This window comes from Lonchura striata, chromosome 1 (genome assembly GCF_046129695.1).
Source record: "Lonchura striata isolate bLonStr1 chromosome 1, bLonStr1.mat, whole genome shotgun sequence".
Lineage (NCBI taxonomy): Eukaryota > Metazoa > Chordata > Aves > Passeriformes > Estrildidae > Lonchura > Lonchura striata.
In genome coordinates, this window is record NC_134603.1 from 38,701,270 (window position 1) to 38,719,623 (window position 18,354).

General features: G+C 37.2%; 1 long non-coding RNA gene across 1 annotated transcript in view; it reads right to left on the reverse strand.

Moving 5' to 3' along the window:
- Positions 1 to 17,991, reverse strand: part of LOC144247162 (uncharacterized) — a 32,741-nt gene extending 14,750 nt beyond the window's left edge. Inside the window, exon 1 of the long non-coding RNA XR_013340868.1 lies at positions 17,956 to 17,991. This is a non-coding gene — a long non-coding RNA (uncharacterized LOC144247162). The remainder of the gene's footprint in view (positions 1 to 17,955) is intronic.
- Between the last annotated feature and the right edge of the window lie 363 nt (positions 17,992 to 18,354).

Consider the following 18,354-nt stretch of genomic DNA (forward strand, 5'->3'; position numbering starts at 1 on the left):
TGACTCTCAATTTTTGAAGGTTCAAGAGATGGCTCATTTAGGAATACTGGTCATTTTATCTTTTTAAAAATTATTTTCTTATTTTCTGATGGAAAGTTTTGTGTCCTTACACCATTACATACATGTGATTGTACCACGGATATAAAGTCTTTTAAAAGTGATTTATGACCCTTCCTTCATTCCAGAGGCTGAAAGCAGAGAACAGCTGACTCAAATATTAGTTTGTTTTCTTTCTTAAGGAAGATTAAAGTCTGCTAGCCTGCGATTTAAGAAATTCAAATAAACTGAGTAGCTGCTTATTTTTAAATAGTGCTTTTTTATTTATTTTTGATTTTTTGCAGAAAACCAAGAAAACTACTCAAAAGTTGCAGTACATGACTCCAATAATCACATTTTCTCAGTGCCAGATATCAGATATGCAATGAGAAAATGCAGCTCTCAAATATTTTTATTTCTCCAAACTGGTTTTATGAGTCTATAGAATCACTAAAACATGGAATGGTTTGGGTTGATAGGTACCTTAAATCATCTTGTTTCAACTCAGCTGCCATGGGCAGAGACACTTTCCACTAGACCAGGTTGCTCAAAGCCCAGCCAGCCTGACCTGGAACTCCTCCAGGGATGGGGCATTATTACAGTCATGAACCACCTCTGAATTTATGATATTTGCTAATACAAAGAAAAGGGCAATTAGAGCAGCTGGGGGAAGAAAGAAAAAAGAGAAAGGTATTTTCTTTGAAACCCTTATACCAATGTTTAAAAACAATAAGATCTTGTTGATTACCATAGCAGTGGAATATATGTTCAACATATATTAATTTTCATAGTAGCATTATTGCCCATTTTTGCCCCTGTCTCTTTTTGTCTATCATTACCAACTGCTAATGAAAAAAAAAAAAAAAAGACCAACCAAAAAAAAAAAATCCCACCAAAAACCAAAAAACCCAACCAATACTGGATTTATTTAAATCCTGATTTTGTTGCTGTGAATAGCTATTCAGCAACCAGTAGCCTCTCCTGCCAAAGCTCTTTTATGGTATAGTGGATATAGAAATTGCTCAGTCTACAGCTGTGTACCTCCTGTTGCTAGAAAGATCCTGATGAATAATTCAGAAAAAACATCCTGCTGACCTCACGTGTAATAGAAACATAGTCAAATTCAAGCAGGAAAGACAAATTTTTCACACTCTTTTAATTTGCCTCAACAGTAATTTTCACTGAAAGTTCACTACACTTTTCCTCATGCTACTTTTAAAGATAACTGTATTTTACACTGATGGAGGCTTGAAAACCATCAACAATAATGAAGAACTGCACTTATTCTGTCTCCTCAGTAGTGGTAGGTGCCACAAAACAATTTGATTAAGTTGTTATTGAAGGTATGTGCAAGTCCTCACTACACAAACAGCTCCACAGCCTCTGCTACAGCCACTGGCACCAGAACAGCAGCACAAGTTCAGGACATACAGTGGAAGAGTCTTGTGTGTCAGCATCAGAAACTCATAAAGTACATCCCTGCAGTAGCCTCAGGATCCAGTACTAGAAACAATCTGGGAACTTTCTGTTTCACTTATAATTCTACAAGGAGCATGGTTGGATCTAAAGCAAAGTGGCAACATGCTCCTCGTTAAGACCAGCCCTTACGTCAGTTTTGATGAGACTTTCTCAACTGAGACCACCTAATAAAGTCAGTTGTAATAAATTTACCACCATTACCAGGTGGTTAAGAGAGTTTAAATGTAATTCCTCAGTTTTTAACTTCTTCAGCCGCAACCTGCTTGTTAGTTGAAACTTCCTACAAATTTTAGCTTTTCAGGTTTGGATTTTTTTAATAGACTGATTTGAAATCTATGTCGTAAGCTGCAAATTTTTCTCATTTGTTGAATGAGGCTGCTTCTGTTGAATAGTGAGCTTGGATGGAAGGTGAAATTGCTCACACCCATTCTGGGCAATGAATCTATATTTGCACAAATACCCTGTTAATTGTTTATCTTTTTCTATGAAAAATGATGTATTAGTCAGCTTGCACTGAATAATAGTGAGTCCCCTTTGACTCTCTTTGAATCTCATAAACATGCTTTCTCTCACTCATTCTCCATTAGGCATTTTCATAGAAGACAAAGAAGGCTGCTGCTTAAAACAGTAACCATTTTTAAAATTGCTCCCTTCATTAGCAGACAAGTGTGCCAGGCAGGAATGTCAAGTCTTGGTTTAGAGGCACAGAAAGGAGATGTTACTGCATTAAGGATGTTGTGAACTGACTTGGGATAGCTTGGGGCTGTTCTGAGCAGGAAACATTTGAAGCTGCTGGAGGAATCCATGCAGGATAGAGAGAAGGTTGACCTGGTGGGCTGGAGGCTGGAGCTGAAGGACATAAGTGGCTCTGAATGAGAAAAGGGAATGTCACAGTGAAGAAAGAGTCCAGAAAAAGTGAGGTGATAAGAGTCAGAGGAAAGTGGGATAAGTCCAGAGATAAATTTGAATGCTTGAGGGAAGAAAAGTGTGAAAAAAGAGTAGTGAGGAACAAGTAGCTCTCTACTAAGTGGTTTGCAACAGATATTCTCAGTTTACCCCCTGAAAAGCAGAATGGAAAAAGATGAGATTGTAAAGAGGAGCTCTACTCCTCTTTTCCTCCAAACCCTAGCTCCTTCAGGGTCAGCAAGTCAGCAAATCTTTCCCCAGCATATTTCATTTCCCCACCTTGGCCACTGGTACTTCTCTGTTAAAAAAAAAAAAAAAAAAAAAAGAAATAAGAAATAATGAAAAGGCTTATTAAATCCAGAGGGACTGTATTATTTTCTCTTCTTATTCTGACTAACAGGCACTGCCAGAGTGCAACACACCTCACGACAGTAACCAGCTCTTTATAGGTCCAACCTCCTTTTGACTGGGAGAAGAGACACATCCTGAGGTCTGATACCAACTTCTGTGCCAGAACACAAGGAAAGAGGGAAAATAGGAATTGCCAACCTCTCTGAAACAAAGGTGGGCTTTGATTATTTCTAGGTCTGCCTTGGCTTCTTCTGTGTTTCTTTAAAACCTGAGCCACTGCTACATCATTATTGAAATCAGCAAATGTTCATGAAAACATGGATTGGTAATGGACTCAGGAGAAGTCTGCAGTTTTCCAAAGTTGTGTAAATTACTTATGAGAGCAGGGCTGACTAATTTTCAGTGAAAACTCTGCACCCTCACAAATACCATATGAAAACCTTTAAACCTACATTATTTGTTCTCCTCTGCAAGAGTCCTCACGGGCAGCGTCACGCCCAGATTACACTGTGAAAACTGTGATCGTCCTTGTGTCAGGTGTGATTAGCCAAGCCCTGTAAAAGATGACAGCTCAGGTCTATGAAAGCACATGTCCCTTACAGACACGAGAATCTTAGGGTCTCTAGCAAGCCCCTATATGTAAGGAAAAGAGGTATGAGTGTGTGTATATTTGTGCATGAGGGAATGATAGGGATAATTGCACACCATTGAGTACTCGCGTTGGATGTGTTTTGTTCTGTACAGAGGAGAACGTGGAGTTTGCTGTGTTGTGAAAAGCAGACAGGATATGAAATGGAGTAATTCTGTCAGATTTTAGCTTATGGACTGTGTAGAAATTAAAAATAAAATTCTTTCAGGATTGCATGGGTTGTTCTTAGCTAAAAATGAGAGGCCTCAGTTTTTTATCCTGTTGAGTAACTGAGTTACAGAAAGAGTAGAAGGGCAGAAGTAGATGCTGTAGCAACTGCTGTTAGCTGAAGGATGCAGGCTGGTGGAAAAGTTTGACAAATCAAGGTCCTGGATTTTTATTTTTTACTGTCTTTACTGAGCTTCATTTAATATTTCAAAACTTTTTTTTTTTTTTTTGCTATATTTTTTCTTCTCTGAGTTTATCCTGTATAACATAATGTCATAATTAATATTTAGCAGAATATTTTTTATGCTTGGTTGCTGCATTCCAGGATGACTTATAGGCTAAATTTACCAATCTTAATGCTCAAATTTAAGTGTTAAAACTATAGATCATCAATGAATATAGCCTGGCTTGGAGAAGTACATTTGATGCCTCCTGTGGAATCAGTTCTTGTCCTTGCTATAGTCTTTGAAAACATTGCAAACTTAATGATGTTTTATCCTGTATCTTCCTTTCTAATCTATCCCCAGGGGTATAGACTATATGGTGGTTCAAATCAACAAATTATAGAGCTATAAACCCAGAGCAAATTATAGTAGAAATAGAGTTTTTAAAAGGTTTTCTGTATCATTTTCAGCTATGACAATGGGATTTTTCTGTTTCCCTGTTTTGTTAAAATGCCTTAAGCACATTCCATTGATAAATTAATTGCAATTTTTTTTCCATTTTCTTCCTCTGGCTAATATAGTGGAATGCATCCTTCCTCCTGGCTATACTGATTCAACCAAGCATGTACTTATTTTTGTTCTTGTGTTGAGGAAGATTTGATAACCTATGACAAGGTGTGTTGTGAGAGACTAAGTACACAGAGAACACTATGTTTTTGTAGAAAACCTGGAGAATCAAAAAACCCCAAAGTATCTCAGTACCTCTTTTTAAGTTATAATATAAACCAGCAAAGTTTCATATAATTAGTGTTTCGAAATACTTGTTCTGACTTTAATTATATTTAGCTTAATTAGTTCTGACTTTAATTTAATTATGTTTAGCTTAATTATGTTTAACAATTAGATAAAATGCATGGTAAGTTCTGATAACAAGTCCTCCCTTGCTCACTGTTGGCAAGGGAGAAGCAGTAAGTTATTCAGTTCTTCAGGAGAAAAGCTGACAAAGAATTATTTATAACATTATAACACTAGATTATCATTTCAGGGGAGGGTTACCTGAAGTAAGATTCAGTGAAAAGGTTTATGTGCCATCAAAGGGGTATCTGCACTGAGACTGTGTATTTGAGAACCTATAGGAAATCTGAGCTTTTTCCTGTATTGATATTATCAGTTCAGACCTCATTTCCCACACATCTTCCTGCCCTGTTCATAACTTCTGTAGGTGATTCCTCAGCTTCAAGGTTCCATCTTCACAGCCTAAATGTCTTCTTAATTCTTATACATGTCCAGAACAAATTGTATAAATTGACTCCCCATCCCTGGAAGTGTTTAAGGCCAGATTGGCTGCAGCTTTGAGATTATCTAGTTTCTGTGTAGTGTTTGCTCATAAGTTTACTCATAATACCTCATGGAATCTTTAGAGAATGAACCTATTTTGGTAGAGGAATGTCTTCATTTGATTAAATTTGGCTTTTTAACTGAAAAAGTGAACACTGTAAGGGAAGCTCCTTTGTTCTCATAAGGTTTTTTCTAGGACTTGCTTGTTCCACAGCTTTTGAGTATGCTGTGAATGTGGTGGGATTTGAAGAATAAGATGCATTGGAGTTTTATGTTTATTCTGGCATCTGGATGGTCAAGTATTGGAATATTTCAGTTGTGGTGTAGATGATGGTGATAACTGATCTTGCAGATTAAATCAGGCCCAGTGTTAAAGGTGTTACTTTAGTACCTAGATACAGCAGGGATTTGCTGGGCTTTTAGATATTAATTCCTGCCATCTTTTCTTCTGAATATTCATTTGTTTATTAGGTGGCAAATCAACAGTAGTCTCAAATGAATTATATTTATTTAACTTACTCCTGTCCCAGTAAAGTCCTTGTCAGAAATGTAAGCTACCACTCTGTTGTATAGTAAATACCACATAGTCTTACAACATATGATTGTAGCTGATTTTTAACCTCTAGAGTATTAACTACTTTTAAAATGTCATAAGAAAATAGTGAAATATAAACATAATGCTAGTTTTTGTACTGATGATTATATACTGAAAATAGAGCCTTGCACAAACTTTATCTAATAAATGAGAAGGAAAAAAATGTCTTCATTACTGATTCTTATTAAACAGAGATGAAAATAAAATATAATTCAAATGTATTCTCTAATAGCTTCCACTACACAGCCTGTCTTAGCCTACAGTATCACTTTTTTCCTCTCATCTATTAATAACTCATCAGCATAAGAAAAGGAATTAGATATTTTCCCAGTATTTGCAATTATAATGAATACCAGTGATTGCATGACTCCTTCCTGTAGTTGTCCTTGAACTGATTATGTGCATGGGTTTCTAAAGGACCAACAATCCCTCTGCAAATACTTAAAACTCTGTTTGGACTTTAATCTATAATCAAGATTCCTTTTCTCCCTCTAACACAAAGCTAAATTTTCTCTATGAAATTTTTTTTTCACTAAAAACTTTTTCACTAGTTTTGGCATTTTTTAGTCTTCCCTGTAGGTTTTCTTGGTGATACGCAATAACTTTGTGGGGACCTTTCACTCCACAGTCATGCCTTAACAGCACACAGAGAAAAAACACCACTGATGCTCATTCAAGGATCAATTCTCATGAGCATGTACCAGAATTATCTGCATTAATCTCAGCACACTCGTAGATCTCAGACAAGTTTCCATCTAAAATCTCTTTCCTTTTTCTGAGTATCACTTAGAGAAAGAAATGGTAAAGTAGGTAGCAATCTTCACCTGGCTATGGTTGAGAAACTTTGGAAATTGGGATAATTAGCAGCTGCAGGTATACAGTGTTGAAAGACACAACACAGTCCTTCATGCTTATTCAATCCTAGACAAGGATTCGTAACAGCTGTCAGAAAAGGCCTCCAGCCAAACTCCATTTCTGATCCTTGATGTTTTTCCTTCCAAAGGCTGTGCAGTGCAACATTAATGAGACTCATAACTCTCCAGTTCCTGCCACCCGCTTTCCTCTGACTCTACCACCCATTTTCCAGGTTTGCCCTTCTGTCACCTTACACCAAATTAACACAATGAAAACACATCCAAACCTGAGAGCTTAGGTCCCTCAAGGGATCCCAGTGCTGCCAAGCAGACATTTCTAGTTGCAGGCTGCAGTGGCAATGCATATACTAAAGGAAACAGGAGCATATCCAAAAAGTTCTTTGACAATACATTCAACACATCTTCAGTTCTTCCTTACTTTTCTGTTTTGGACTTCTAAAAAGGTCATATCATGACAAGTGCACGTGTTTTTCAAGGACAAGGTAACATATCTAGGGGTGATAGATATAGTGAAAATTGGAGTTCTGACCAAACAACAATCTGTGCTCACTACCCTTACTACTTCCATTAGAAAGAGCTTTTGTACTGAGAGGGAGATATGCTGAAATATGCTTTTCAAATAGCTCCTATAATACTCTCCAATCATCACCTGTAATTGGACTATAAAGCTGGGCAGGAGTGTGTGTCAATCTGCTGGAGTGTAGGAAGGCTCTACAGAGGGATCTGTACCAGCTGGATCAATGGGCTGACGACAATTGTATGAGGCTCAAAAAGGTGAAGCGCTGGGTCCTGTATGTGGGTCACAACAGCCCCAGCACTACATGCTTGAAGAAACATGGCTGGAAAGCTCTCCAGAGGAAAGGACCTGGGAGTGCTGGTTGACAGCCAGCTGAACTTGAGCCGGAGTGTGCCCAGGTGCCAAATGGCAGCCTGGCTTGTGGCAGAAATATTGTGTCCAGCAGGGCAGGGATGGTCCCCCTGTACACAGCACTGCTGAAGCCACACCTCAAAACCTGTGTCCAGTGCTGGGCTCCTCACTGCAAGGAAGACATTGAGGTGTTAGAGCATGTCCAGAAAAGAGCAACAGATCTGGTGAAGGATCTAGAGCACAGGCCTTATGAGGAGTGGTAAGGGTTTGGTCTCTTCTGCTAGGTACAAAGCAATGGGACAAGAGGAAATGGCCATGAGTTGCACCACAGCTACTAATTTAGTTTGGCTATTAGGAAACATTTCTTCCACAATAAGGTTGTCAGGCTGGAGATACTTAAAAGGCATGTAGATGTGGCACCTAGTGACATGGTTTCAAGGAGGACTTGGCAGTGTTAGGTTGATGGCTAGACTTGATAATCTAACAGGTCTTTTCCAAGCTAAACAATTTTATAATTTTATGACTTATAAGCTTTACACTTCCTTATGAAGAAGAAAATTAAAAAGCCAAAGTATAACAGTTTTAGCTTTATTCAATCGAATTCACCAGCAGAATAAGGAGATGGGCAAACAGAGGGAGACTTTAGGGTTTTTATTTTGAGAGAAAAAAACTTCCTTTGGGATTGAAGCAAAAGACAAGACATATAAGATGTTTGACTTCCTCTGTGCCCCATTCCTCCCCCCAAAAAAATATAAACAAGGAAAAAAAAGACCAAGAAAAAAGGCTTTAAAAATAATGTCAGTGTTTAATATGCTTTGCTACAAATAACTCAATATCTCACCACCTTCCAGGGTGTTTTTCCTTTCTTGTTAATATAGTTCCCATTCCCAATCTAGTATCACCTAGAAAGCCTTCTTCTGCACATTTGTTTCTTCTGCTCCCCTCAGAAACATATGTGGGAGATAAGCCTATTAATACCACCAAAAAAAAAAATGTACTCAATGTGCAAGTAATTCCACAAAGTACAAGCTGCAAGTGCTTGTTCATATGATGCTATTGCCACAGCTCAAAAAATTACTGAAAGGCAAAATAAGAAAGATGGTATCCATTTGATAAACAGGATTAAAGCCTTTAGGGTGTATTTGATTATCTTTACACAGCTGTTAATCTTTTTGATGTTACAGCATCTGTGGTTAAAGTTATAGGTGCTAATGAAGTGTGGCCTTTTTTAATACTTTTCAGGTGGCAAGCAGGGAGTTCTGATGAATGCTGCTATTACACTCAGAGTGGGTAAATCTGACATCAGTTGTGTAGCACCCAGATTACCTGAGTGCATGGAGTCGTTGCACAGGGATACTTGACTCATCTTCCTGTTGACAGCACCGTTGAGAAAGGTGGCAGCTTTCAGAGGAAAAGATCAAAAATGAGGAGAGTTGAAGGAACAGGACCACTTGATATTAACACAGTATTAAAGATTCTAGAAATTCTGATAGCTGGTGCCAAACATAAAAGTCACTAACTAAAAAAAAAAAAATAAAATAAATAAAATAAAATAAAATCCATAGACATTGTTATGTGTTTCCAGCACTTTCACCTTGGCCTGGGGGCTTGAGGAATATTGGTATTTTGTCCTACAGCACAGCCACAAAGACCTGCTAAAACATCAGTATGAAGATATAAATTGCAGAAACAACCAGACTGCAGAGTTACACAATGTTTGCAGGTGTATACAGAATTGCTCTTTAATTATCTCTTGTTAGAAATTATTCTACATCTGTCAATCAAAGTCAAATTTTCCCAGCCACAATCAAAGCTGCAGGTCATAAAATCATATCAGAGTGGATACTAAGTACCATTGAGTTTGAGGAGTGAGTTCATCCAAATGGACCAAATATTCCACATCTGCTTAGGAAAGGAAACATCTGTGAGTGTAGAGCTTCTTGCAAGTACCTAAGGAATTGTTTGCCTTCATATTTATAGGCTCTAAATGTGCCTTCTTAGTTGTACTAAGTATTTGCCCACTGTAATAATCAGAAATTGTTCATCTGATTAAAAAAAAAGAATAAAGTGTACAAAACCTGAATTCATAAAAAATGGAATATTCAGAGTTTTAGTAGTTAGGCTCTCACCTGTATTTGTGTTCAGTAAAATTCTGACTGTGTGTGACAAAACAAAATGAAGGAGCTTTGGCAAAGGTGCAACCTATGTATCATGATTTCAAAGCAAAAATAAATAAATCTTCATTGCTTTAAATTAGTATATTCCATCTGGAAAAATCACTTCAATTAATGCACCCCCTGTGAAAACCTTTCTTTTGTGAAAATCCAGAAATTCTGCTTCTCCTAAGTCCTTCTCTGCAATGCAATCAGATACAATGAAATAGCTTTTTTTTCTTAGAGCTCTATTCCTGAATGTAGTCACTGTGTTGTATTTGATCAAAGGACTTTCATTACTGATTGTCTTTAACAAACTTCTGGCATTGGATTTTTCTTTCCCATTGTTTTCACAATCTGATCTTCATTGGTGAAAACCAGGAAGTCAACAGACTTTTGAAATAATTTGTCTTTGATACAGGAAGCTTTATGATTTCTTAAACTTTACTGCCTAGCATACATATGAGGATCTCATTCTATCTATAATTACCTGGGTCTGAATTAATACATCAATGTCTTACATGACTGCATTCTAACCTGAAAGGCTGATTGTAGCTGTGAGAGCACTGTCACATATTGCAGGAACTAATTAAAGACTGCGCAACTTCATTAGTTCTGTCACAAATCTCCAGTTCAATTAAATATGCTGCAATTATATCATTGTTAGAGGGTGGATTTGGAGAGAAAAATATAATTTATATATATGAGAGCTTCTACATCTATTGTAACACTTGAATGAAAATATTGCAGCTAAATTGCTCTCATAAATAATTTTTCTTAAAATCACAGCCATAAAGAAAATAAAGTTTTAGTGGATCTGATGTAATCTTTTGCTAAACAACCGATTGATAAAATATGCTTCCATTCTTGGATAAAAAATGCTGAAGAATTTTTCTCTTCTTTCTCTTTTCTTGTCTTGTTTACTGTTAAGTTTTAACTGAGACAAAAATATGTGTACAAATAAAAGGTAACACACATCAGCCACATGTGTTACAGTGACATAAAGATTACAGAATTAACTCAGGACTTGGATTTGATGGTCCTTGTGGATTACTTCAAACTCAGGATGTTCCAAGATTCTATGAACCCTGGCAAGCTCCCAGCATGGAAAATACCTGTAATTTCTAATATTCTATAAAAATTATTTTTAACTTTCTATAAGTTCTGAAAATTTGTTACAAGATACTGTCTTCAAAATCCTTAGTTTCCAGAGCACTTCTATAGCCAACCAGGGTAAAATATTTTAAGGGTCTTTGACTGCTTGAAAATTTTTGCAGGGAACTCAGCAACTGGGCCAGGCAAAGAAATTAGACCTCTTCATAACTCACAGTGACCTCCAGAAAGCAACCTGCAGAGCTGATGAAGTTTGGCTTGAAAGAGGAAGAGAGGAAATTAGCAAAAGATGCAGATTGTCTCTGCCAACGTGCTGATGTAGAATCAGAGAGCCAGCAAAAGCTACAGGGCAGGGGAGAACCAGGTGAGTAAATGTGATGATCCAAAAAAGTCTGGAAGGGCATTAAAAATCTATTATATAGGTCAGCATACAATTAAGCCCACTGTATGTGTCTGGAAAGTTCTTTAGCTGCCCAGGTTGTTCCATGCTTTCCCATACCTACTAGCACAGTAGGACAGCAGATTCAGGGGGAGACAGATATGTTCATCTTTGCAGCTTTCTTTTCCTCCTTAAGCTGTTGCTGCTTCTATGCTCTTGTATTTTCAATTTCTCCTTAAACAGGAGCTATGGTGCTTTAAAATGATTGATTATTCCTCTCCATAGGTCCTTAGCATGTTTCAATATCCTCCATTACTCTGGACACAGTGGGGCTTCCTTCACATTACACTGCTCTTCTCCCTCTATGGCCATATGGGTGGGTATCCTTGCTTCCATCTCCCTGTTTGCTAATGTTCAAAGGGGAAAATTATACTCAATTTTTGTGTCTAGACAGAAGGACTTGCTTTTGAAACTGTAATTATATTTTTAAAGTTTGAAATGACCAGCTAATGAGCTGATCTAGCTATATAAATGAAAATTAAGAAGTAGTTATTCAACACCACCAGTGCACATACCAAAAGCTGCTGTTTTAGAACAGAAGTTATGGTATCTGCTGTTCAGTTAATTCATTGTTTTTATTTTCCTCAACACTTCTGAATCCAATAGAAACTATGTCAATAGTTTTAAATGATTAAGAGGCAATCACAAGTTTTTGTCTTTATATATGTTGTCAGAATTTCCACAAGAAGCTTGAACTGGAAAGAATGCTTCAGAAAATAATATTTTTCAATGCATTATAGAAGGTCACTCAATTGAATTTCATATACAGTGGAATTACTAGAATGGTTATTTCTGAGTTAAGTGAACAAGTAGTTCTCAAGAAAAATCATCAGTGGGCTGAAGTATGCAACTTTACTTTGTCTTAGGTGTTTTGCCTTTGAAGTTAAACTGCTTACCACAATTATACTGTAAGGGTCTTACAATGATTATTCATAGATCTTTGCTATTATGTCAGTGAATCATCAAAGGAAAAAAGGTTATATTGATTTCTGCAAAAGATAAGGATTTGTCAAAGACAATTTTCAAAATAAAAGGAAAAGTGCAGTTTTTAGTTTGTAATGAAGAAAAGGTATTAAAAAACACACAGGTAATTATGTTCTAACATTAGACTTCTTTTGTGTGTGATGAACAACTTTTTAAAAGCAACGCATTGGGAACTAAATACATTAACCACATAATTTTTTTTATAGGATTTGTTCAGAACCTTCTTGTGTACTGCAATGAAAGTTCACTCTCGCAGGACCCAGCTCAAAGGCTTTTTGCTAAAGACAGTATACTGCACCAGGTGAAATTACAAAATTAAGAAATGGGCTTCAGCTGCATCAAAGAGAGCATGAATTTTGCTGTCCTTAATAGATGAAAGGGAAAAGCATTATTGCAGTACAACATCCTGTTCTTCCTAATTATTGTCATTGCATGAGAAGTGCGCTATACTGTGCCACTCCTCTTAATGTGGAAAGATCTCTTAGCTATTTTCTACATAATTATACAATAATTAAAAGACAACCAAGGACTATCAAATTCTGCAAAAGAGTTCTTCAACAATTTCTATGAATCCCATCATAATGAGTTCTGAGTAAAAAGCAGAGAGCATCTGTTTTGTACTTTCTAATCATATGTTCTTTCTGAAAAATCAGGGATTATCAAATCAATTTATTTGGCCAGGTTGAAACCATAGTAGAATTGAAACTTCTGATGTTACAAAGTCATTTAGACTCAAACTCTTGTTTGGTACCAAAGCAAGACTTAAAGATACATTGGGGACTGTATCACTCTGTCCAAAAGAAGTGTAGCAATAGGTATTGGGATTACAATACTGACCCCTTTGTAAATATTTTGAAATAAAATCTTAAACTACCAAATGTGTCTTAATTAACTGAACTGCTCAATTTCCCAGTGAATATGAAGAAGTATATGAACTCCTGCATTTTTACCAGGAAGGACACTGTTACACCAGAAGCAAATTTTCCTTGTCCATAGAGTTCTTTCTTTTACACTTCTATATGCTGTTAGAAAAGTCACAAAGAAGAATTAAAACTGCTTCTGATTTAGCTGACCAATCCTTGTGGTATCCCACATGGGATAGCCATACTGCATGAAGTGTCAGGGGACTTCCCAGGCACTCAGTCTTGAAGACCTTTAAAACACAACAGACCAAAACAAAATAACTAAATTAATAAAACAAAAGATCCTTTGGAGATGATGTCAACAGGAACAGCTTGTAGAAGGGCACTGGCCATCCCACTAGAAGTAGTTTTATAGGTTTAATTTGCCGGGTAAAACATTCTGGGAATGTAGAATATTCCATTAGGAAATTATAAGGGCTTTGTGGGAAGCTTTTTGAAGGGACTGCAAGAAGGAAGACATTATCCTGCTATTGACCATGTAAATACAGACTTTCACAGCTGCTTGGAAGGTTAGAACTGTCAGCTGTCATTCAAAGAGAGCAAGATGCACAAACACATTTGATGTATTTAATCTCAGCCATCAGATCCCAATCTAGCTACACAAAACCGAAAAATGTGGTAGCAGAAGCTTGGCTAATGAAAGCTGGGGAAAAGCAAATTAAAGGGATAATAGAAGATTTCAAGGCCTGCTTACAGCACAAAGAGTTTCTAAAATCTTCAGTGCAACTAAAAGAGATATTGTACTTTCTGATTTTTCCTTCCCATAATGAGAAATTTGGTATGGGAATCTATGAGCATGTGGGGCCTTCTTCATTTTGGGTTATAAAATCTGTGAAGACCAACACGTTTTATTCTTGATTCCCCTTCTATTGCTAACAGCAATTTGAGATTAAATAAATCAAGACAAACAGTAAAGGAGATGTCAATGATGTGGTATTTTGTTCTCTGAATTGCTTATATTCCTATGCTCTGACTCATCTAAATTTGTCCTGGTATCTTCAGAAGAAAACTTTTTTTGTGTCAACTTCCCCAAACTAGTGATATTTCCATAAGTAAAAGACTATGCCACATGTCAGAAAAATAGGTCTTAATCTACTTAGTATTTAAAGAGAAAAGAGCTATGCTGTCTGCAATTTCCCAGTGACAATTGCTCCATGGTCTAGTCATCATTATATGGCTTACAGATGTTATTTAAGCTGCTACAAGAGAAACCACTTGATGGACAAAGAAGGTCCAGTTGTCATTTATGAGGATGAGAACATTCTTCTGGCTATAACTGCACACAGGTAGCTTACTGGGGAGCTTGTCAAATATTTCATATTCTGACAGGGAAAAGAGCCCATTCACCACTTAAACTTGCTTCATTTCCTGAGATCACATCTCAAAACTCATTTTCTCAGCTATGGATCCATTTTCAGATGGCAAATTTCCACTTTTAGGTTACTTCACCAATTTATTCTTGGTTCCCTGATGAAAACTCTACTGTCTCAATTCATTTATCTTGTCAAGTTCATTGAAGTTCACAATTAATCTGACAGATTTATAAGTAATACTTCCTATGAATTAACTTACCCTCAAAGACCAACTTCAGTGAGCGTAGAAATTGATGTCATAACAACAAAATCGTGAATTACAGCAAAAATTCCTAATCATGGGCAGTCACCAATCTGAGAATGTAACGAGCCAATGCATATTTTGGTAACTTTTAATGATGTTTTAATACCTAGAGCATTATGATCCAACCGCTGACTAAGGGAATTGTATCTGGAAAGTGTTATGTAGGAGGCTTACATAATATAGTTTATCTAAAGTACTTTCCTAGAACTCCCTGAGTGAGTTTTGCACATTGCATTTGAATACAATACTGCTCTTCATTTCTTTTTCATAGGTTATTTTCACAAATCCACAAAAAAATGTGAATGTTCATCACAGACTTTTTCCTTTCTCTCTTTCCTTTTCTAGCCTAAGCAGTTTGCAATGAATTCAGTGCCACATTCAAATGAGAAAATAAAGTTTGAGCATGAATTTATTTTATATTCATTTTAATTCCCATTCCATGTGCTTTTCACAGCTGCTCATTTTATTGAGTTGCTTTTCCAAATGAAAACTCCAGCTGCTCTGGCCTCACAAACCATATAATACATGTTGTATAAGCCTGTTTCAGTAGACTGTTCCAGATACCCAACAGTTATTGTTTTCCTCATCTTCCACCTCTAGCCAGAAAATCTAGTGTTTAGGTTTCAGTTGCAAATGCAATCTTTGAAAGTCCCAGCAGTTTCTTTCTTGCATTCCTTAGAAAATGAGAGACAATCACATAATCACAGAATATTCTCATTTGGAAGGTAGTCACAAGGATCATCAAGCTGAGCTCCTCGCTCTGCACAGCCCCATCCCCAATAGTCACACCACGTGAAAGGTTTCTTGAATTCTGCCAGGCTTGGGTTTTGATCACTTCCCTGGGGAGCCCAGCCCCTCTCTGGGTGAAGAACATTTTCTTGATATCCAACCTAAACCTCATCTGGCACAGCTTCCAGGCCACCCTCTTGTGTCTTGTCACTGGCCACCACAGAGAAGAGATTAGTGCCTGCCCTTCCCCTTCCCCCCAAGAGGAAGTTGTAGACTGTGATGAGGTCTCCCTTCAGTCTCCTCTTCTCCAGGATGAACAGACCAAGTGACCTCAGCCACTGCTCACACAGCTTCCCCTCAAGGCCCTTCACCATCTTCATTGGCCTCCTCTGGACACTCTCTAATAGATTAATGCCTTTCTTATGTTGTGGTGCCCAACACTGCTCACAACACTCGAGGTGAGGCTGCCCCAGGGCAGAGCAGAGCAAGACAATCCCCTCCCTTGCCTGGTTGGCCATGCTGTGCCTGGTGCCCTCCAGGACAGGGTTGGCCCTCCTGGCTGCCAGGGCACTGCTGGCTGCCAGTCAACTTCCCATCAATCAGGACCCCCAGGGCCCCTTCCACGGCAGAGCTTTCCAGCATCTCATAGCCTGCTTTCTTTGCTCTCCTCAGTAATTTCTAGGTTATGGGACAACTTTAAAGAAAATTCAGCATGTTTCCAGCTGAGCCAGTTTCCATATGCCTAATGCAAATAGGTGTACAGGCTGAGAAGTTAATTTCTTTGGCCACACCATTAATTCAACCCTTTTCAGACATCAAAGAATCCTTGTTCATGCACAGCCTTGAGACACAGTCCTTTAGGATGAGTTATTGATCCTGATGCCAAAGTACTTTTACATAGGAATAGCTCTGTAACTCAATGAATTGCCTGGCTTTTGGCCATTTCCAGTCAATGTGACACGGGCAAATGTGCCTGTGTTTGCAGGAAACCTGATGTTTAAGATCCCCATGAGGCAATTCATAATGCAAGAGGTCTCCATTTACCCTAGAGAGTCTCAGCTCCAGAGTCTAGCTAGTTTTCATTGGAATAGCTTTGGGACACCAAGAAAACAATACTTACTAACAACACAAACAGGTCAGGCTCTGAATTCAGTAAATTCCTATACCAGAAGTAGCAGATTATCTGCACAAAAACTGACTCCTGCTGCATTTCTGCTTACTATGCACACTTTTCCTTCTTGGGAAGCTCATGGAAGACAAATGGGTTTTATTTGTCTGTTGATAGCGACATCTCCTGGGATATTGATGGGAAGTCCGTATACCTGTCTCACATGCAGTGATCCTGCTCATTGCCACAGACCTCATGTGCCAGTATTTTATTGCTCACTGCTGAGCAAACTTCTCGAGGTACTTGCCAAAGGATGCTGCAAAGTCTGTTTAGTAGTGCCACTTCCTTGGACCCTCTCATATTGTCATGACCCAGGACCATGAAGCACAAATAAATCTAGTGATAGCAACTGAATAATGTCTTTTGGAGCCCATGGAAAAGAATTTGAAACAGTCCTGGTATAAAATTCCAGCAACACAGCAGAGATACTTGCTCTGTATCATCTAAACAGCACTATTTTTCAGCTACCTGATGGCTAGATGACAAAAATAAACTGCAAAAGCACCTGTTTGGAGTGGTACTATCAAACAGCCATGCTAATACTCCAAAAAGGATAAATTTTGAAATCTAATCCTTTAGAAGATAGATCTGCACGTAATTCATGTTAAAAAAAAAAAAAATCTATATTCTTTGCAAATTTTGGTTGTAAGAAGTTGGTTACAAACTGGAAATGAGTCCTTGTGTTCCTGCTTTCAACACTATTCCTTCTCTTTCCCTCTTTAAATCTCCAAACTCTAAGCAATGGTTTGCTGTCTAATCCTTAGTATCCTGCATTAATTTTTCAGTGGAGTCTGCTGTTTTACCACAGCACAGGGGATGAAATGAAGGAAAAGAAAAACTGCCTCTGTTTTCTTCAAAATTTATAATTTATCTTTGTGAATGATAAGATGGTAGCTAATAACACAGAAACAAGAACAATTAAACTATGCTGTTCATCATTCTCATTTTTTAGCTTTTTCTTTTATGTGCAATTCAACAGATTTTAACTTCAGCTTTCATTTTTACTAAAAAATACTACATATTTAAGCTTCAGATATTTTTATTTACTTTTACTTATATAGAATATTGTAGTTCAGAAGCAATGCTTTACTGTAAAATTGTTCTCCTGTTAAAATATAATGTATGAAATTAAATCACTACTGCCATAATTTCCAATAATAAAAATATTTTAAAATGCTTTTCATATGCAAAAACTACTTCCAGGCTCATTGCAAAATATTGATACAATTATTTATTAAATACATTAGCAACACAACATGCTGAACACAGAATTAATTTATTAGATTAAATATTTTAATTTTTTTTCAGTTTTCAAGGTTTTTTAATATTGAGAAGGACTGTATGCAAGGTTTTACACTTACTTTACCACCACCAGTTCTGTCTCACTGTCTATTCACAAAAGACACAGTCCAGTAAGGTCTTGGAGCTTTCAAATTCTGCTGCTTCAGTAAACATCTGCAATCCTTCAAAGGTGATCAGCTCCTTCTTGAGATGGAAGCACAATATAGACATGTGAATTATTTAATGAGTTATAATGCAGCAACTTTATTTGAAATGTTTTTCAATTCCCTCCAGGCTACTCCATTTCTATTGCAATATGATAATGAATCCTCTATTTTTATTGCTTGTGAGTTCACACAAGTTGAAAGCTAAGAGGCTGGGCAATTTCTCATAAATAAAAATAAAAAAAGAAAAAGCAGATGCCTATTAACAGCCACTCAGAGATATGAGTCCCAGACTCCCCTCATCTTTATAACATT